General features: G+C 38.5%; 1 long non-coding RNA gene across 1 annotated transcript; it reads left to right on the top strand.

Moving 5' to 3' along the window:
* The first annotated feature begins 5,601 nt into the window (after window positions 1-5,601).
* Window positions 5,602-20,113, top strand: LOC138688823 (uncharacterized). Its single transcript, XR_011327625.1, has 4 exons — window positions 5,602-5,745; window positions 12,480-12,647; window positions 15,315-15,427; window positions 19,570-20,113. It is a non-coding gene; the product is annotated as an uncharacterized lncRNA (long non-coding RNA).
* The last annotated feature ends 2,441 nt before the right edge of the window (window positions 20,114-22,554 follow it).

Raw genomic sequence — 22,554 nt, 5'->3', positions numbered from 1 at the left:
TGATGAGACTTCCAGGGGGAGGAAGGACTGGAAAACCTTTTAAGTGCTGCACAAACATTGACAGCTTCATTGTAGTGTAAATCAAATCAAAGGAAACATGTTCAACAAAACTTAAGAGTTTGTTAGGGGTTTTTTTATTAATTAGAAAATACCACACAGGAATTGTATTTTTAGTTTATGGGCTAAATTAACTGTATGTCTAAATGCAACTGTGCAGTTTCTGTACATGTGATGTATACAGAGCGTGAGTTAACTGTTGCATAAAAAGGGGCTAGATAGAACACTTGTGTGAATGGCAAAATCAGTACACAAACTAACATGTGCAACAAACTGTGATTTATTTCTTGGCATGTAAAATTGCATACCATGGAGTTTAGAGTTGCCTGGCAAGGGTCAGCAGTTACTGGTTCCAAGAGCTGCTGTCATACTTGTGTATTACCACAATATCTGAGCATAACTCGTAAATATTTGGTGGGTCTTCATATTATCTCACTAAACTAGAAGGACCTGGTAATAAAGGTAAAATTCAGGGTCTGTGCTTTGCAATCAGGAGGAAAGAATAAATCTGGCAAGAGAAGCAGACAGGTCATCAGGCTAAATTAATTGATGGAGTAGAGGCAAAAGTCCACTTAACAAGGGAGAAGAACAGATGAGTAGGAAGGGGAATTTAAAATGACAAATAAATTTGTTCTGTTTTTCCATATATGTTTCCTACTGGTCATCTGAGTTCCAAGAAAACACAATTCCAAGTGTGGAGACTGGGAAGCTTGCAATTACTCAGAGCACAGGAGCAAAGTAATTGTGGTGAGTACAATCTTGAACTCAAGCTAGCTGATTTCAATTTCTAATCAGACCTGTCTCATGGCACAGAATAAATGATAATTATAAGCACTGCAGGAGCTTGTTGCTGTCACGACTGAAGCCTGATCATTCTGTATCTGTTATTTAATTAAATTTGCTTATAAATTGCACATTACATGACATTAAAGATAAGATCTGAAGTTGTTCTTCATTTGGTTTCTTTTCACCTTTTAATCCATCAAAGTTTCTAAGCCCAAACTTCTCCATTATGCTTTCTTCCCTGAAAACTAGTTAAAGCTGTAACATTTATTGTAGAAGCCTGCTCCTTTCAAACTTATTCATGCATTGAAGCAAAGGGCTGAGTATTCCACGGTGACTTAAACTTTGACTTGTTTTTATTAAGCATAACGGGTCTGATGAGCTATTTACGGAGATAATCATATGGCTGCTGTTGCATAGCATCTGAATACCTGCAGTAGTACAAACATTATCACACAGAATTTCCAGCCTTTGGGGACTGTATTTCTGATTTCAGATTTAACAGCTCAGAGGCTATACAGAAAATGTGTGTCTAAGCATCTCACACGTTCTTTCCCTACTAGGGAGAAATCTGTGGGTGGAAACTTTGGGCAGAAGAACAGTTCAGAGAACCAAATGAGGCTCAGCTCTGCCACCGATCTGCACAGGGCTTTTTTTTTGTGTGTCTCTTTTTTGTTTTTTGGTTTTTTTCAGCACTATAGTTCATCACCTTTCATGTAGATTTTGCTCTTTCTGGTTTATATAATTGGAGACTGAGGTGATAGTCCTCAGCCACTGGAGAAATTTTTATTGCAGGGTGCATATAATGTAGCCAGAGCAACAAATTCACATGTTCACATGATTGTAGTGAAATGAATGTTGTTATTCTGCTGAACTGTTGGTTGTTAATGATTCGAGATAGCAACAGCTGAAAAATAACTGTACAGCAGTTACACCAATCAGGTGCTCTTAATAAATCAAAATGGAAGGAATTTCACTACAGAGGCAAAATGGGGACTAACTTTGCATAGTAGCTCTAATTTAACCAGAACATTTCCTTTTTACTGGCCAGATATACAGCCTGAATAAAGTGTGTGGGACCACACCATCGGCATGGCACTTCTGGACTAACAACCACTGCACAGGAACAGGTAATTCTGTAGCACATCAGCAATGGTTTCCCTGCGTCCTGAGACACAGAGTGCAGTACATCATGGCTGGTTTTCAAAGTACAAGAATAACTTACAGCCCATCAGAGCAAGCTGTATAATAGGTAAAGGGCAGGTACAGCACCTCCCACTGTGTTTGACATCGTGTGTGTGTGAAGCCATGCAGTGGAGACAGGCAGTAGGTGAAGGACAAAGCAATTCCATGTAATGAAGCTGCTCTCCTGCTGACTATTGGGAACATGATGCTGCAGAGTACTTGCATGTATTTTTTTGTCTGGGCAAACTTGACAGGAAAGCAATGACTTTTGCACTTAGGAGCTAGTATTTGGTATTCTGAATTGCCTAAGAAGCACAGCTGCCAAGGAAAAATTTTCTAGCTGTTTTATTTTGAGCAAACATATACACACTTGCTGCCTAGATACTTCAGGACTAATTAATGTTTTGTGAATCCTTAATTAGACTAACAATTTGAAATTGCACTCAACGGTGCAGCATACAATTTATATCAGAAATGCCCATAGTAATTACTAAGAATGTAAAAGAGATGACCTAGACGTGATTTAACTAAAAAATTTTCAGCAAAAGAAATTAAATAAACAATCAATATTCCTGTGAGATGAGAAAAGTGAGTCCGTGATCGCGCTCTCACTCAGTGATTTTATGCAAAACTGGTCTGTCATACTAATTCAAGGATTAGATCTTGGTATTTAACCTCCCTTTCTTTGCCCTCCACATGGTTTCAAATGATGAAATCCTCTAGCAATATGCCTGTAATATTAGTGAGAACATATCTCGGACTTCTACATAGAAATAACTGCATCTCAGGCAGTGACCCCTGTATACACTTACTGAACCTTCTAGAGGAAGCACCTATAAAACATTAACTATCTAATAACAATTTGCTCTATACATAAATCATAATTAAGTTTTTTTAAACAGGTTGTGTTAGCTTATGCGATTAAGGGCTCATCTGCATGACACAAAGAAGCATAGAAGCACTGTGACAGATGGGGAAACCCCAGTAACTCCGTCAGGGGGTTACTGCCTGAGGGTATGGGACATGCTATGGGATGAGGGGAGAGAGCTTTTGGGGGTTGTACAAGACCTATAATGGGATGTTTAGAAGAGGAACCAAAGGTGGGGAAAGGGAACAATCGAGGTGGTTTGAGGAGGAACAAGTATGAGAAAATAGAAGGGCAAGGGGATAAAAGGAGACAGCCATGTGGAGGCAGCTCCTCAGCTTCAGCAGAAAGGTATGCAAAACACAACACTCCGTGGTGGTGGCTCCGCTGCTGCAATGCAGTCCTTGCTATATCTCTGCTTCCCTCCTTCAGACAAAGTGGGAGTTGTGCTCAAAAGATTGTGTGATCTAATGGTCTTCTGCTGACTGAATACAGATGATGCCCTGATAAGATTACTGGTAATGGAAATACAACATAGTGTTTAGGCTTTGTTTTTCTTTTTTAAGAACAAGCTACCCTGCTTACAAAGTGGGTTTTATGTAAGATTCAGTGAGGAGTTTCATTTCAGGAATGCTGGATTAGTTTCGTTGGCTCGCTTATAGAAACCAGTGTGACATTCCCAGAGAAAACTGGAAGTTTCAAAAGTTTCTTTTGATACAGAGTTAAAATCACTCTACTGGAACTGTGTCTGCAGCATCATCAGTTTTATTTTTACTGGATGCACAACAGAAAAGATGTTTCTTTAAACAATTTATTACAGTTATTATAATCCTGCATTATCATAATCATTATTAATACTGAACAATTTCATGTTTCCTTAGATCCTTTCCTTTTCCTATGGATGATCTATGCCAGCGATGTTTTTACTGTATTGTGAATACACAGTTTACTCTGCGAATATAAAAATTATTCATGATACTGCTTTCAGCTTGAATCTCCCAGCCCAGAGAAATGAGAACATTGATGGGCATGAATAATCAGTCAGTGGTATATATCTTTGTCAGCTCAGTACTTTTTCAGCAATCTTGTAATGGAAATGAGAAAAAATTCTATGTGCACTTTTGTATCTATGCATTAATGGTTGACAGTTTTGATTATTGTTTAATATTTCTATTTAAGACACCAGACATTTAATCATCTGATTGCCCAGACTCTTCCTCAGTATTCCATCAAGTTTATGAATAACCTGTAATGACAGATGGCAAAGGGCATTTCCCAACAGTCAATGACTGACTTGAGTTGCTGAGGGATAGAGGCAAATAGCTACATAACCATCTGTAGGGAAAGGACAATACTGACTTCTCAGAATAAAATCTTTGGCTAACAACTTATTAAATTTTTCTTTTTTCCTAGGTTTGGTCTTTCAGAACCTCTTGGAGTATTATGGAATGAAAGCTGTCTACTTTCAGGCCAGTTAGCCAAATAAGCTGCTTTTAGCATTTTTCACCAATAGAGAATAACGGAAGCCATTTTAAACTGTGGTGCAACAGCACTTTGCCAACGTGTTGGTAAAATACTTTTCTGTGAAGAATTTCAAAGAGTTATATGGAACACATGCATTGTCTTAAAACAAAATAGCAAGAGCTGGGTCAGGTCCCTGATTGCATATTTGTTGCCAGTATATGCTTCTCCCTTCTGGTGTTTTCAAAGATTAGAACATATAACATTTTAGTGGAGCCTAACATCAGTAGCTTACTAGCAGATTACTGTGAAAGCCATGCTTTTAGAGAAGATAAAATTCATCTTTCTTCTTTATTAATACTGTTTGAAGGATCTTCTTTGACTTCCCTTATTAGGTTCTAGACTTGCCTTGCAGAACATTAGAAACTCAATCTTAGTTAAGTCTGCAGAGCTGACACACATCAACATTTGTTGTTACATCTTAAATGAAACTCAGAAGACAAAACAAATCCTGCAGAGGCAAGGTCATGAATAGCCTTGTCAGTTTACTTTAAAAGAACAGGGAGTTTCTGCCTTTTAGGGCAAAAGCTCAGCTCTCATAAGGTGGAAAACTTTAACATACAACAGTAAGTGATGTTTATTTGAAAATCATAGAAGTCCAGTCTACATGGCTTCTTTTTCTTTTTAAAATATTTTTTAAAATATTAATTAATTATATAAATAAATATATAAATGGATATATAAATAAATAATAAATAAATAATAATTAATATCACCATATTAAATGGTAATTCCTGCTGACCTCTGCCTAGTGTTTAAGCTGCCTTCCAGTTCCCAGCAGTATATGGTCTCCTGGCTGAGCTGACCATAAGATTGATAGTGAAGGCCAAATCTGAGGCTATTTTCTGTGCCATTGGTACCTGCAAACTAAGAAAGAAACCATAAATAAATTTCACACTGACATAGTGAAATTTGACTAAAACATTAGTAAAGGAATAATAAAAGTATTTAGTTCGTATGAAAAAGAGTGCACAACAGTACTGCCAATGTTTCATCAGGACAACGATGATTTTTTATCTGGGAACAGTCTGATTTGCAATCTTGTCAGTTCTGATGCAGTATGTTTAGGGGTTTGTTCACAAATTTCCGTATCTCTGCAACACATTGTTATTACTTTTGGTTTATATCATATTGTTTAAGTGTATTAATGTTTTTGTTCTTCCCTTGAAACTGATGTGTTTTCTCAACAGCAGGGCTAAATACACACCCAAAAAGTTTTGAAAGCAGATCCAGCAGCAGCTGGACTGCTGAGGCTTTCATGATTCCCAATATGATACAGGGGATGCCCGCACCGTGGCAGAGGAGGGAAGATGAGCACTCTCACCATTGGCTAGGTAACTATTTTGCTCATAGGTGCATACAAGTTATGAGTTACGAGTTGCAAGTTAAGAATTAAAAAACTTCTGAGTTAGAAAGCTCATTAATTAAGTGGTGAATTCACGTGCAAAGGGGATTGAGCCCTTGTTTGTTGTGTTTATTTTCTTTCCTAGTGGGCTCATAAAATAAAGTTTAATTTACAGAGTATCTTGTCCTCCAAATTTGAGAGATCCAAACAGACCATAACCTCTATGCCTTAAATCTTTTCTGTGCAGAGAAAATACTTCATTTTGCTGTATAACAGAGAATCCGTTGGGAAACAATCTATATGTCACATCCATGGAGCAGTCAAGTTAATGCAGTCTGATCAGGGTCACTGTAATTCATGTGAAAGCAATTCAGCATGCAGTACCAGGCTGCACTCATGATAAGAAGAGAACCACTTGAAAAAAAGCAAAGCTGGAGAACATGACACACCGCTGGCCCTATGTTTTGCACGTGAAGATTCAGCATGCTTTGAAGGTGTATGGGAGCAGTCATGCAGCAAAGGGACACCCAAGGGGCATATGAGCTGGCTTGGCTAGGAGAGCATCAGAGGCTGCAGGGAAACACTGGCTTTCACCATTTTTTCCTGAAAATCGGTGGACACTTGCTATTGGCCATACCTCTGCAAAAACCACTTGAAAAGGCTTCTTCAAGAAATCTCTTCTCCGCTGTGTCCTGCATGAGCGTCAGAATGCTTTGGCCACAGAAATTAGGCATACACTTACATAGTCTTTGCTATTTAGGGCCATGCTTTGGTACTTCATCACCACTCCAAACAAGGTGAGATACTGTTTTTCTTTGGAGGGGGTACTGGTTTTGCTGCAAAAATACATTTGATTCAGACTCTTTCATTTTATACTGGTTAGTAAAAATTTTCCTGTATCACTTCCTATACTAGCTAGCTCATATCTACAAATAGGTTTCTTACAAGTCCGTAGATATTTATCCATGTCATTCTGGGGAGTCTCAACACAGTGGGACCTTCATGTATTACAAATACTCCTTCACATGACTACAATACAAATTTCAGTGAAAATCTGTAGGGTTCAGGTATATCTAGCTGATTAGTGTGTTCTAGTTATTTTTGGTTATATACACTGAATGCACTATTTACGAACTTATGAATCATACCGGAAAAACATCATTCCTCTTAATATTCCCCAACCATTCTTGAATGCCCTCAGATTAGTTTTGTAATGTTTTAGGGTCAAAATTCTTTTAGAAACATTACTTCATATCCCCTAATGAAATACAGTGCTTGCTTTAGCAAACTGTAAATTTGTCAGCATATGTTCATTTTAATTTTGTTTGCTTTATTTGGTTAGGAGCATGTGATCCTTCAATCAGTTTTGCAGTAATGTTATTTATCGTGGCACAAAATTCCCACACAAAGAGAAGTCACCCTACATAAATCTACAAAACCATGTGTCAATACAGTCAAATGTAACTAAAAAAGGTAAAACACTGGAATTTAATTTCAAAGCCACATAGAATGCTTCTGTTTACAAGTACTAACCGGATTCATGCAATTAATTAAGCCAGCAAACGTAATCGGAACTGCTTCTCCATTAATTGCATCCAGATTCATAGTAGCACTTAGAAAAGAATTTTTTATTCTTGGATTACAAGTGAACATTTTTCAGTTGAACATGTCCTAGAATAATAGGATAGTATTGAAAGTCTCAGTTCGCAGGAGCCATCCTTTCTAAACAGAAAAAACTGCAGATACAAACTAAGCCATACATTTTAATGGCTGGAAAATACTACTTTTTTTCAGCATTCCAATTGTCTGTATTCTTATAACTGCTCAATACAAGTAGCTTCAATAGGAGCTTTGTGTGTAAACCTCTGGTGCATAAGTGGAAAAACATGAGTTTCCTGCAAGTACTTATTTGTTACATCTCTTGAGATTCCATTTCATTAGTATGACACTTGTTACTGATTCAGCAAGCCAGACTCATTCATATTAACATGTTTGAAAAAATCTTATTTGAATATAAGCATTTCAGATTAACAAATAAAGGTTTAGTCACCATTTACATCGTTAGGGAAAGCCATGTATGGTCAAATCAAGTATAAACAAGTTAGTCCCTAGCAGACTTTTATTTTCTTTTTCAGAATTCTGACAGTCTGGCAGTTCAGATAAAATATCCTTACGTTTCTTAAAGTTTACTTTGTTCTTATAATTAAGAAATAATGTTATGATGAATGAGAAACAAGTTGAAGGATAAAATCTGTATACACTGGGGGCTCAAGAAAACTTACAAGCAGACTGATTTCAAGATACTGAAGTACTAAATAGTTTTACCTTTAAAAAATCCACTTTGGTGAGGGTATAGTAACTTCTGATTATTTCACCTAAGTATTTGCTTTTTTAGTGTCTTCTTGAGCTTCTCATGGCTCGAAGTGTCTCTCCATGACACAGAGCCATACTACAGAAATTGTTGAAGGAAGTTAACTAACTCCTTTACTATTGGTTTTACTCAGCATTACCATGGAACGGTTTTCACCAAAAATTAACCTTACTTCGCCTCTCAAATGTGGGGTTTTCTTGCTGCGATGACTGTTGTCTGGTCAGAGGGTCGGTACCTCACAAACCAAGGCCGGTGCTACAATGGCCGGGTGGCACAGCCCGGCCGGGGAGAGCCGTTAGCCCTCAGCACCCCACAACGGTCCCCCACAACGGCTGCCACTCGCGGCCCGGGGCCCCGTCCCGTCCCCGTCCTGTCCCGTCCCGTCCCCGTCCCCTCCTGTCCCGTCCCCGTCCCCTCCCGTCCTGTCCCATCCGCCGGCTCCCGGTTGGAATGGCCAGGTCAGCAGCCACGGAGATGGTGAGCGGAGCCGGGGGGGCTCTGGCTGCTTTTTTGCTGCCAAAAGAAAGCCGACGGGATCAATCCCTAACTGTAGAAATATTAAAGCTGTTGTCTGTAGTGGAAAAGGTCGTCTTCTCTGTAGCTGTGGCTTAGCTTAGGTTAACTTTCTACCTTTCCTGCATTTTGAGGGGGCTGCAATACGATGAGGGGGGTGGAAACGAGTTGATTGTGCCCCTGAAAGATAGTGAACTCTTCAGCATAGTAAGAAGGCAAAACTGACCCTGAAGAGTCTAAGGTTGTGTGATAGTACAGGCGATAAAATAAATTACCAGCTGAAGGTTACTAAACCTGTGTAACTTCTGGTTCAAGGAGTAGACGTCTAAGGGCTGGTTGTTGGCAGCATTGCTGCGTGAATATCCTCGTGCTTGTGGGCTGTCTTTGAGCTTGTGTCGTGGGTCTTGTTAGAAAAAGCCAAGCAGTTAAGAAAGGTTTGTGTTTCATTTCTTGAAAATATATCATAGGTCAGCTATAAGAAACCATTAAATAGTTTTTTACGACTGCTGAGGGAGAGGATAACACTGATATGCCTTGGATATCCTGTCCCATTTTGTTACAGCACCGAACGTGCATGTTTTCATTTACGCTTATGCTTGAATTTTGACATGCATATACTAAGGTATCTACAATACTGGTAGAGACTCTAACAAATCATGCATTTTTCAAGCAGATATACATTTTATTAGTTCCTCAACATTTTTTGCTGGTAATTGAAGAGATCAAGTATTTCAATTGACCATCAGCTGGATTTCAAGTCCTTATATTATTTGATCAGTTGAGTCCTTAATAGATTACTGATTTTTTTTCTATACTCTGACTACAAATTTTGATCCTTGTGCCAAAACAAAAGGCACATTTTAATTTTTTGTCTGTTCAGGAAAAATGAATGGTGTCTTCAGTCTTCAGTTTTCCTTCCTTTTTAGCTCTCCCATCTTGCTATGCTCTAAAAGTTAATGAAATGAGTGGGTCATAGTCATCTCCTTTGTTTTCCTCAATGATGTTGCACCTCAAGCTTTTACAGGAGGAGCTTGGGAGTGTAGCTGGAAGGGGGTCTATCCAGATCTGTAACAGCTGATTCTTAGATATTTGTAAGATATTGCTGTTAGAGGTACTAATTACCCATAAAATGTTTTGCCTATATAGCAATATTAGTATGTATGCCACCCTGAGGCATGATTGCAGTCTTTTTGGATCTAGCTGTTATGGGTAAAGAGTTTATTACTACTCAGTTGGAGCTTACCACTTCCACAGTTGCGCTAGCTTTGCCTGTGAACTGCCCTGACCAATTCTGGTGCATTGGTTTGAACCATCTTTTCTGCACTAAAGAGGTGGAGGAACAGGCAGGTCACATCTGAAAGTGTATTGATTGTGGGAATATTAGCTACTACTTGAGTGGCAAGCAGTGGTAATGAAAGAGCAGCACTTCATATTCTTGGGGTGTGAAGGGGTGTCCTGTATCTAATAGGAGCGGTTCGAAGAGGGTACTGTCACCTTTGCTTGCAGCTGCCTCAGAAACTTATTTTCACAGCACTTCCTTGCTTGAAACTGTTTTATATTGTTAGAAACTTAGTTTATAAAGTAATACTGCAAAAAGGGGGAAAGCGCTACTTCTCTCACCACAGGATGCTTTTATGTTGTCAAAAAAGTAATGTTACCAGATGTTCAGAAATAGACTAAACTTCCATATTAACATTAGATCAGGATTCAGCAAACCTCTTCAGCACATGGTGAAATTTAAGGTATGTTCATGCTTTACCATCTTGCACTTCATCTTTAATCTAACGAGCACAGTGACCTGCTGCCACTGTGGATACAGCTAGATCTAAAGAAGATTGTGTGGTTTCAGAAGAGATCTCAGCCGCTGGGATAAGATAAGTCCTCTTTCCTTCCATGTCCTAATTTTAAGATCAACCGAGTGACCTGAGCCCTGATGCACAGGGCTACTTTTAGATCCTAGAGAAACAGGAGAACAAAACTGAGCTCAAGGGATCAGCTACCCTTGCAGCCTCATAAAACTATGTTCTGCTGTTGAGTTGCCTTAACTCCCACTGGAATAAAGCAGGCCTGCCTCATCGACTTGTTACACCGAGTTTCAAAATCCCCAAAGATACTATAGCCAATGATTAAGCCTCTTGCAATTTGAATGTGAAACAAGGCAAGATCTTTACCTCTTTCTATTTTACCTGTCATATACTTTCTCTTATGTAATATACAAAAGCAGCTAATAATTCAAGTGGCATTTGGAATTTGTCTAAAGATCTGGATAGATAATGTTACTGAAGAATGTATGGCAGCTATATCTCATTAACAATGTTAATAAACTCTGGTTCCAGGGTTTAAATATGGTTGAGCTGTGATTCAGACTTTGATCCATTTTTAATCTACAGTTCTGGAATTATTTGCAGGTCCCTGGAGGTATTTAAAAGACATGTAGATGTGGCGCTTAGGGACATGGTTTAGTGGTGGACTTGGCAGTGATAGGTTAATGGTTGGACTCCATGATCTTAAGGGTCTTTTCCAACCTAAAGGATTCTATGATTCTATGATTTAGTCTTCTATGTACTCCATTTGTTTAAATCACTGAAAATGCAATATGCAACATAAATTCAGTGCCGCTTCTTGAATTTAAGCATTTGGCCTAAATAGTTCATAAGATTTATAATGAGATGCAAATAAAGCATCTTTTTCTAGACAGCAGCTGTTGGGACATCAGTCACTTTTTCTGGTGGGAAATGAGAGCGTTTAATTCTGGGAGATATAGGCTGTAAGCTAATAACATGTGAAATGAAGATGTTGAAAGAACTGCGTGTCCTGTCAGACTACTTTCTCTTCCTTACGTATCTGTCTTGTGCCCATCATGAAGGCCAAATCAGTGGAAGGAGGAAACTGCTTTTCCTTGACCCTTTTAAGCAGATGTTAGCGCAGAGCAGCATCTACAAGTGGTGAATACAGAACAGGTTGGGTTTAGGCAGTGAGCTAGCATACGTTGAGCTGGATCCTTCCCCTAGTTTTGCAGATGTTGATCTGCAGTAATCTGTTTCAATCTGAATTTGATTTTATATATATATATTTGCAGGTCATAATTAACTGTTGCAAATCAGCTTCCGGAGATTGAGACAACAGTCAGAGTTTATAATAATTAACAGTTTTAATATGTTACATATTCTCGCGTCTGGGCTTTGATGATGCTGTGATTCTGAAGCATGTGAGGGAATGGAGAAGGTGGACCTAAATGGGAAACTAAGCTCCTATGTTATCTGAGTGAGACTTGCAAGTCAGGAATGATGACCTCTGCTCTGTCCTGGTTTTGAATGCTTTTTTAACTTTGTATTAATATCTTCCTGATTGGAAAGTACAATGGTCCTTTTGAACTAGATTTTTTACATTACTATTTTTGGCTGCATTTAGCATTTTAAAAAATCCTCAGAATATCTTTTTAGACTCTTTTAAACTTTCCACGTGTACTGTATATAGTATATGACTTAAAAAATTCAGAAATTCTTTTTTTTTCTTGTAGACATCCTTGTAAAAATGTATGTTCTTCTTTTATCTAAATTATGATTAATGCAGTAAATGTGTTTGCCTTCATAGTTCTATATTATTCATTTTTCAAAGCAAATAAATGTTTAATTTGTCACTTAGTGTGCAATTAACTGTTTTTAATTTGTCAACTGTGTGAACTTTCAGTTTCAACACTGCAGAAGCAAATAGCCAAACACCACCTGATTTCTAATAAGGCATGCAGTTCTTCTGAAGTATGAAGTTCACACTGAGGGCATAGTGGGGAGACATTCATTGCTGCAGATTTAACTCAATAGTTATTTTTGTACTGTTAGGATGAAGAATACCTACCCCAGATGGATGAGCAAAACAAAATGCTGAAAGAAAAATTAGTATCTCGTCTCCGATTTGAACCAGAGAAGACAGAGGTGCTGCTTATGGTACAAGGCAGGGATACTGTGTGTGAACCGGCTGACAGCAGTGAAAAAGACAACAGTGAACTGGTGAGAATGCACATGTTTTTAAACTAGACTATGTGTTAGTATTTTGATGGCAGTTAATATCCTGCTGGCTATAGTCCCATTATACTAAAAGTCTGACTCAGAGTTAACTATTACAATTATATAGTCTTAAACTAAAGTTAAATACAAAAGGACGTAAGTTCCTGAATCCTTTCTAAATCTGGGTGCCTAAAAGCCCAGAATTAGATCTTTTAAAATTCTGGTCAGTTGCTGCTAATATAAACAGACTTGAAGTAGAATATAGGGGCTTGTAGAGACTCTCTGGGAGTTTGCAACAGCGTTAATACTGAATTAATTTTTGCACAACTGATTTTGTTTGCCAGTGCAGCTTTGGGGATATTGGGATGTTTTGTAAGACTGAAAAAAAGTGACGTTAACCTAACACATAGGCAGGCATCCTTTGTATGGACAACCTTGATGTACATAGGATAATCCTGGATGTACAGTATTTTTACATACGGCTTTTTTTTTTTTCCTGTTAAATCTGGCTTCTGTCTGGGAAAATGTTATAAGAATACATGTTGATTATGTGTTTAATGCTTCTGCAGTCGTGGGAGTGAAAATCTTTCTCCTACGAACCTTGCAAGGAAAACTTCAGAGGCTGCTATTTATCTTGAGGCATTTCCCTGGAGGAAGTATTTGATACTGAGTAACAATTAAAATAAAGTGGTTTTGCTTAAAACCCTGCCATAGTCCTCTCATTGTTGGTGGAATCTCCTTAATTTGTTCCTAACCCACTACCCTCTGTCTCTCCAGAGTACAATGGAGAGCCTCAGGTTACTTAATTGCTCTTACCAAATGTGCTGCAGTATGAGTTAGCCTTCATCATTTAAAATATCTTCTCATAGCAGTAAACTGTAGGTCTCGAATATGAAAGAGGCGCTGTATTCTGTTGTACATTATCTTAGCTTTTTCTTAGCCAGTGTAAGCTGTTTATGCTCGTCATTCATATAAGGTTCCAAAATTCTGTTTTATGATGCTAATTTGAATAACCAAAATCAGACCTCTACATTTTATAAATGTGAATCCCTTACTCCCTCTGTAAATCCATGTAAATTAATCTAATTTACACGATTAATGAAAGTATTTTCATTTAGTTAGTGTTTGGCTCAAGTGTCCTGAAAAACAATGATTTGTTTTTCTATGTTTAGAATGTATTTTTCTGAAGGTTTGTAACTATTTCAGGCCTAGGTTGATGGAAACAGGAGAAAAGAGTTTTATACTGTATTGGTTTTATGTGGCAAGGTTTTGGTAGCAGGGGGGGTTACAGGGGTGGCTCCTGTAAGAAGCTGCTGGAAGCTTCCCCTGTGTTCGAGAGAGAGCGAGCCCATACCAGCTGGCTCTAAGACGGACCTGCCGCCGGCCAAGGCCGAGCCAATCAGTGATAGTGGTAACGCCTCTGTGATAACATTTTTAAGAAGGAAAAAAAAAAGTTGGGACGCAGAAAACAGCCACCGGAGAGAGGAGTGAGAACATGTAAGAGAAACAAGCCTGCGGACACCAAGGTCAGTGCAGAAGGAGGGGGAGGAGATGCTCCAGGCGCCGGAGCAGAGATTCCCCTGCAGCCCGTGGTGAAGACCCTGGTGAGGCAGGCTGTTCCCCTGCAGTCCAGGGAGGTCCACGGTGGGGCAGATATCCACCTGCAGCCCGTGGAGGACCCCACGCCGGAGCAGATGGGTTCCCGAAGGAGGCTGTGACCCCGTGGGAACCCTGCGCTGGAGCAGGTTCCTGGCAGGACCTGCGGATCTGTGGAGAGAGGAGCCCACGGAGCAGGGTTTCTGGCAGGACTTGTGACCCCGTGGGGGACCCACACTGGAGCAGTGTGCTCCTGAAGGACTGCACACCGTGGAAAGGACCCATGCTGGAGCAGTTCGTGAAGAACTGCAGCCCGTGGGAATGGCCCACGTTGGAGAAAGTTCGTGGAGGACTGTCTCCCGTGGGTGGGACCCCACGTTGGAGCAGGGGAAGAGTGTGATGAGCCCTCACCCTGAGGAGGTGAAGCGGCAGAAAATAACATGTGATGACCGTAAACCCCATCCCTGTCCCCCTTGTGCCGCTGGGGGGGCTTGGTGGAGAAATCCGGGAGTGAAGTTGTGCCCGGGAAGAAGGGAGGGGTGGAGGGAAGGTGTTCTGAGATTTCGTTTTATTTCTCATTTACCTTACTCTGGCTGATTTGTAATAAAAAGTGAGCTAATTTTCCCTAAGCTGAGTCTGTTTTGCCCGTGATGGTAATTAGTGAATGATCTCTCCTGTCCTTATCTCGACCCGCAAGTTTTTTTGTTATATTTTTCTCTCCCCTGTCCAGCTGAGGATGCGGGAGTGATAGAACGGCTTTGGTGGGCACCTGGCGTCCAGCCAGGGTCAACCCATCACATATACTCCATATGAAAGTACTAGATATTAATTTTAGTGCTCTGAGCACAGTTATTTTTAAGTTGTTTACTATGATTATTTTTAATAAGTAAATTCTCATGCACGTAAAATGCTGTATATCTGTAAAGAAAGATGAGGTAAGCCGTCAGTTGTGTTTTTGAAAATGTTTTCCATAGTTCTTAAAAAAAGTTTTCTTTGTTTGTTTTAGATTATAATATTTGATGACTCCCACAATAATTATTGAAATTAATGTATTTCTCTGCCCTTTGTTCCCAGTCATCCTCAGTAGAGAAGAAATACTCTATTCTTCGCACAGCAGTTTACAGAGTGAGCAGAGAAAGGAAACACAAAGCAACAATAAAAGAGGAAGGCGTGTGTTTTGGAAATGTGTATGTGAAATTATATTTCTTTATGACAACTTTTTGTTCTCTGCTACTTAAAATTTGAAACAGCAATGGATGCCTTCTACTGAATTATTTGACTGCTTTCCTGCAAATTCTGTGAAGCCTGGATTGATGCTCCAGCATAAATTTTATGGTTTCTGCCCATTGCAATCGAGTCTGATCTCATTTACATCACTGAAAATCTGGAGAAGTGCTAGTGAAGTCATTGCAAATGGAATACAGTCCAGTCAATGGGGAACTATATACTATATGAACCTGTGCAAATGTATTCCTATGTAATGTGTTGCTTTCACTTGTATAAAAGAAGACAAGTATTAGCATTTTTCAAATTCAGTGATGGATACAATGACTGAGTTGCTTTAATTGTTTAATGTTTATTGTCCTAAAGTGAAACTAAAAGAGTGTTAATATTGCTTTCAAATACTGTATCAAAAACCTTTGAAGTGGCATGGCAAGGTGAAGGGATGATATATACTTGCCAAGAATTGAAGGTTCAGAAAAATTGCTGTAGTGGGATCTGTGAAGTCCAGGATTCTGTCTCTAACATTAGCAGGAGCAGAGGCTGTTAAGGGAGAGCACTCAAGCCTGCCTGACTGCCATCTGCAGCCCGTTTCCCCTGTAGTCCCCTCACACCCACAATTATTGGATTATGAATATTTGGGGCTGTAGTGCTGCCATGTATCTGTTCATGAACTTGTTGGCCATGTACTCGTCTTCTCCCTTTTTGAACCTCCTCATACTATCATCCTCCACAGATACCTGTGGCAGGAACTTCTAGAAGTTCTCTAATCCCCAGCCTTCTGGCACAGTTCATCTTTTGGTTTCCTTTCACTTTTGTACAGGTGACGAGGAAGGGAAATATTATTCTGAGGCTGAAGAGACAAGAATGCCTTCTTACAGGCAAACCTCCATTCCTGAATTTTGTAGGTTAGATTAAAATCACACTTGGGGTGTTTTAGCCTAAATTCCTTTTTTAAAAATATGAAGTTTGTTGATCAGTTTCTTCTCAGTGGGTTTTGAACTAATCAATTTTTAGCATCTAAACTTATATGAGAGATGTAGACATCTGGAGGATGTCAACTTCTCAATTTGTGAAAAATGAAGTTTTGTGTAATGAAACCTCAATTTTCATCAGTCCTGAGCCAGGCAGAATGGTCTCCATCCCAGATATCGCAAAGTATCTGACCAGTAAGGATCTGCATTCTGGCTTGTATCACCAGCCACAGTACATACTGCTAATTGTCTGGTTTAATTAGTAGGTGATGTGAAAGAAAGCTGAGAGGAGGAATCCAAGCATGGAAACTGAAGATGGAAGTATTTCTGGGGAGTGATTAGGGACCATTAAAGCACAGCTGAGGAAACTGCCAGTCTTCATTAGTTTCAGTGCTCGAAGTACAGCTTGTTTTGTATTTGTATATTTTGCCCAGATGAAATTTTTGGCTTTATACATTTGTCTTCAGAAAAGCACATAAGTGCTGCTATAGTATATCAGCGGCTGCTAAGAGATTTCTGTCTCATCTTTCACATGCTGGATTTGACTTTGCCAGCACTTTATCATTCTTCAGTCAACAGAGGAATCTTATTTGGGGTTCCCATTTGCTACCTGAGGTTTCATTTGTTGCGCTCACACTTCTCTTTACAGAAGGCAAAACTCCTCTTAGCACAGAACTGTCTGCTCTGGCTGTACCATCCAGTTCAGTACAGTCTAGTTCTCCACTCCTTTTTAGATTTTTCTGAAAAGTTTCTTTAGGAAATCTCCACTCTGTGAGACTGTGAAGAAAGGATTCTGTAACAGCTAGCTCCTAGCCCCCAAAATAAAGGATGTCCCTATATCTTTGAATTAAGGAAGATCAAGTCTCCATTCATAGACTCAAGTACAAGATAATTGCTAACCACCATAATCCTTCTTTGCAGCCAGGGAACTGGTTTGCACCTCTCATCTTTTGGAATAAGTTTTCATATTTGATTGCATGTTATCACATGGAAAATGTAATTCATAGTGAACCAGGGCCATTACTGAGGAAGGTTCTACTGATCTACTGGTCCAGGTAAGCAGACCAGCACAGTGCAGCACTATGTCCTAGCTAGAGGAGGGATTAGTTTAAAAAAAGAAAAAAAGTGTTTCTTCCTAACAGTTCGCAGAGGACAGCTGCATAATCTTGACACAGGGAAGAGTAAACGTGCAAAAATCAAACTTTATTCTAGTACAAAGAATGCAATTTATAGGACCATGTCGGAGTTTGGCCAATTTACACTTCCTCCAAGAATTCCAGATCTGAGTGGACATCGGTGTATCTGAATGTGACAGTCTGATGAGGGAGATAAGAACTCACCTGTCTATTCTGGGCCATATTGTCTCCTGCAATCTATGTGTTGTTGCATGACAGATGTGCGTCAGATATGTGCAAGGGAGTGACTGTGATCTCTGCCAGAGCATCGGTAAATTTATTGAAACCCAGACAATCATTGTGTATGGTCATCTAGAAAGTAGATAATCACTGTTCTGTTACCAAGTCCTCTCTCTCTCATCTTTCCAGAAAGCAGCTACTGTTCCTGTTCTTTCTGATTAGTCCCTGAACTACCACACAGCACATTCATACACTGGTTTGAGGTTCAAGATACCTAGAAGGGCCACACTGAGAATGCTAAGGTAGCTGTTACACCTAGCCGAGATTGCTATTATATCAGGCAAAGCTGCTCTTTTTGTCAAAGACTTGAAGTCAGTCTTCAAAAGAATAGGCTGCTGTTGAAGTGCTCACAGCTAAGTGAGTGTGTACCAGAAGAAAGAAGTTATGGTGAACAAGTACCGGCAGTTGAAAGAAGTTTGGAATAGAGTAACTTCTTTGAAATGTATTTTTGGTATGAATAGTGCTCACTCTGTCCTTCCCTTTAGTAGTTTGTATTATGGAATTCTCTCCTGGAAGAGAAACTTAAAGACTTCTGCGCTGATCTTTCATGCTCTTGTGGGAAGTGCGTATATAGTGTGTGGCTGCTGCTAAAGCAAAAAGTTCTGGCACATAAGTTTTAGACAATTTCAGCTGCTCTAAGTGATTTGTCTTTGATGCCGTTGCTACTTCAATATAATCTAGATTATGAATTAGCCTTTTCAGCCTGAATTATATAGCCTGAATTTTTTACAGCATATTCACAATGGAGTTGGACCAACGGTTAGTTGACGCATAGGTATCTTAATTCATTTTCCCACCACTGTTCCTGTGGTTTATTTTTGGTTTTTACTGAAGATAGAATTGGTTAAATGAGAGCAAGCTGTGCATGAAATCATTACTTCCTTCATGGTTTTTATTTCTTTTTCGTTTTGTCCTGACAAGTGAACTTAGTTGGAACTTCACAGATTAAAAATATATCTAAATTGTGTATGCTTTAGTGCATGTAGAGGCTGTCACCCACAAGATGTGTAAGAGCTGACTCTCCTGTGTCCTTTTTTTTTGCATTTTAACTGCTGTTAGTTATTTTTCTTATGTTGTCATACAGGCAGGCTAATGTAGTGCATATACTTTTCAGAGCTCTTTAGCTTAACCTTGAATTACTTTTTTATGCATATTGAACTTCAGAGATTTTCAGATTTTCAATCTAAGAGTGAACTTGAAAAAAACCCAATATAATACAAATCCTGTATTATTGGATTCTTATTTTTATGCTTTCTCTAGGAAATAATTCAATTTACAAAATAAAACTTATTATGTGCTTTCCTAGTAGATACAATGCTGTTGGAATTACTAAGAATGAGAACAAATAATGGAATTGATTTTTTGAAGTATTATTTTCTTAGTTGTGTTTCCCAGAGCTTAAACTTAGTTTAATTTTGACGCTCTCTTACCTTTGAGGCAAATCAAAATAATGGTCAGGTTTTATGTAATATTGCTTCTGATGCCTATAGTGTCAGAGCACAAGAGGTAGGGCTGTAATTTTATTTTGATTTCTTTCCCCACCCTTACTGTGTATTTTATTCATCATGAACAAAGCTTTAATTCTGTGCCATAGGACAGCTGTATCTTAGTCATAAATGCAAACCATTATCCGAGTCGTATTTTAGTTGATTGTTCTATTTTGCCTGTATGACTGAATCTTCAGGTTTTTTCCTAAAAGAGTATATTGTTCAATTTTAGACTGTCAAGAATACATAAGGAGGGAAGAGAAGAATCTGTTTGTCAGCCTACTAGCATGTCAGAGCATGAGACAATGAAGTTAAAAAGGAGCATAACAAAACTGGCATCCTTAATGTCAAAGAATGAGAATTTGAAAAAGACATTTCCCACAGCATCTGCTTGCAAAGGAGTTCAGCATGGTTTTGGCACACCACCTTCATCTTCTGTACATGGTAAAATACCTAAAATGACAGAAAGTGTGGTAGTAAAAGATACGACTTTCTTTCCTCATCATTCTAATAATTCTTTTCAAAACAGTGGTAAACATACAGTGTCCTCCAGTGCATTTCTAACAAAGAGTACTTAAGTCACAACTATTTCAGTTTTTACTTCAAATATGGTCTGATAGTTCATTTTCTGCTTTTCTGCCCCAAATAGCAGACTTACTGGACTTCTAATATTTGGTGAGATATAATATTGCAGTGAGCAGCTGTAGCACGAACATACACTCTGTCCTTCTCTCTAAAGCCTTTAGAAGGGAATGCTCTTCTTTCTCTGGGCATTACAAGGGGCTGCAAACAACTTTCTTTATAGGTGGTGAATACCTAAAAAGACTCCTGCAAAACTTCACATTTTTTAAAAAGCAAAAAGGAAAACATGCAACAGTGGAGATGTAGCGCTGACTTTAACTCAGTATACCAACTGCAAGGTGCATAAGAGTATGCATTTATTCTGGTTTGTAAAAGTTACGGTTATCCATACTTCTTTTCTGTGTAGATTCACCTATTCAAAGTTTCTTTAAGTGACAAGGCTTTGTAATGGGTCTTGAATATGCTTTTTCAAGCAGATGTTAATGAAAACTAAATGGATGGTTGTCTTGCCTATTGTCCGCCAACCAACTTGGGTTTTTTGAAGTATGAAGTGGGATCATCTCTCTAAAATACAAAACCATAATTCATGGAAGCTGTATGTATGGGAAAATGAAACTGCTCACACAGACTTGGTGGCCTTGTGATCACAATTCTTGCTCTTTGAAAGTCATTGCAAGTTTCAAACTGACTTCAACAGGTCAAAATTGAAGCAAGTCTGCAAGCTGGAGTTGATTACATCAGTAATTTTTGGACTAGGCTTTGAATGAAACTTGCAGAAAACATTTTTTAATCACTTGTGTCCTATGAGTATTCAGCATATTAAAAGTGAAAATTGAGAAACTGTGCCTTGTTAAACAAGGCATTGAAGTATAGGGTTGTACTGGGTCTGGCTGGGATGGAGTTTACTTCCTTCAAAGTAGTCCATATGGTGTTGTGCTTTATATTTGTGGCTAGAACAGTATTGATAAGGCACCAAAGTTTTGGCTATTGCTGAGCAGTGCTACTTTCCTGGGGTCCAGGCTTTCTCTCTTTCAGAATGGATGAAAAGGTTTTCTAGTAATAAACAGGGCCAAAAAACCAACAAAAGTCAAAGTGAATATTTTTCTCTACCTCATGGAATACACAGGAAACAAGTATTACATTTCTTATCCAACCATACTGAAGTAACTGATGTCAACTGATGATCTGAATAAAAGTTTTAATGTACTGTAGACAAAAAGAAACAGCATCTTGTGTGTGTATGTCTTTCTACATACAAATATTAAAACCATCAGAATGCATTTGGGGAAGCAGATGTTGCAGAAATGTAAACTTGCAGGAAGGTTAAATTAAATTAGAAAATAATTGTGCATAATTGTCTGCTTTAAATGACTAATATTTTCCTTTTTAATGTGTTGGTTGCAGATAATATTAGAAAGGCTGAAATGCAAATAGCTGTTTTGGAACCAAGTGGCCTTAAAAAGACTTGTGAGCAACCAAAAGTTGAAAGATCGTCTAAAAAGCCTTTGAGAACCAAAATTCTTTCTTATGACAGAACAGGTACCTAAGTTGTAGCATCGGGTGGGAGGACTATGCTGTTAGTTATGCCTGTACAGCCAGTGTATTTACTTCACATTTACGTTGGTATAATGGAGAATATACTCAACTGCTACTGTCTTTCCTCATCCCTTTTCTGCCTTTAGAGTAAGAGTATACCTGTATTCATCTTCTGATGTTTGGGGGTTTTTTTTATACCTGATCTCAGAGCAGAATTTCAGACAGCATTTGAACTTTTATTTTAATGTTGTTTATATTTCATAGTTAGCTACAGTAGGTTTTCTTTTAATCAGAAGATTTGTAAAGAGTAGTCATGTTTTCCTACTTATCTTCCAGGATTAGTGCCAGGAAAAATAGATTTTGATCATTATTTCTCCATTAAAATATCTGTTACTGAGTGTGAAAACTGGGAAGGAGTGATACTACAACTGGATTCCGATTTTTTTTCTTCTTTGCAAACTTTTTTTTCTATGCACATTTCAATAAGGATTAAAGACCACAGGAAAAAAATATTTTTAAAGCTTTCCAGGACTTCTCAAATTGTTTTCCATAATGTTGCAGAGTCTTTTTTTCAGCTAGAGTGTTCTTTTCCTATACAGGACTAGATTGGTCTGTTTTCTAGTGGGGTACTATGTTTCAATGTAAAAAAGAACTTCTTTTCAATATTAGAAAGAAAAGTGTTATTGTTATTCTTTTATTTTCACCATTCTTTTTGTTTAGCTGAGATTTTGCTCTTCAGGAGCCCTTTCTCATTCTTTCAGTCTTTTTAGCATTTGAGAAGGTCTTTGAGCAGTAAATTGTGTTTTTTCAACTGAGTACTTTGAATTTTGCTGTATAAATTATAGTAAATCAGTGTAAAATCATTGGAAATTGAAATGACTTCAAAGTCAATTGAACCACTGTCCTTCAACTGCAGCAAAACAAATTTGGAATATCTGATGGCTTGGGTTGTTTTTTTGAGGAAGACTTTCTAAGACATGTTTTCAACATCTTCCAACTCAGGCTGAATAATATTAGACTAATCCTCCACACTTGTTAAGGCTTATACAATGAAACTAAAGAATGAATAGCTGGCTGGGTTGTGTAATGAATGTAAAGA

This window comes from Haliaeetus albicilla, chromosome 13 (assembly GCF_947461875.1).
Source record: "Haliaeetus albicilla chromosome 13, bHalAlb1.1, whole genome shotgun sequence".
Classification (NCBI taxonomy): Eukaryota; Metazoa; Chordata; class Aves; order Accipitriformes; family Accipitridae; genus Haliaeetus; species Haliaeetus albicilla.
Note: the sequence above shows the minus strand (reverse complement) of the source record. Positions and strands in the feature narration are given on the sequence as shown.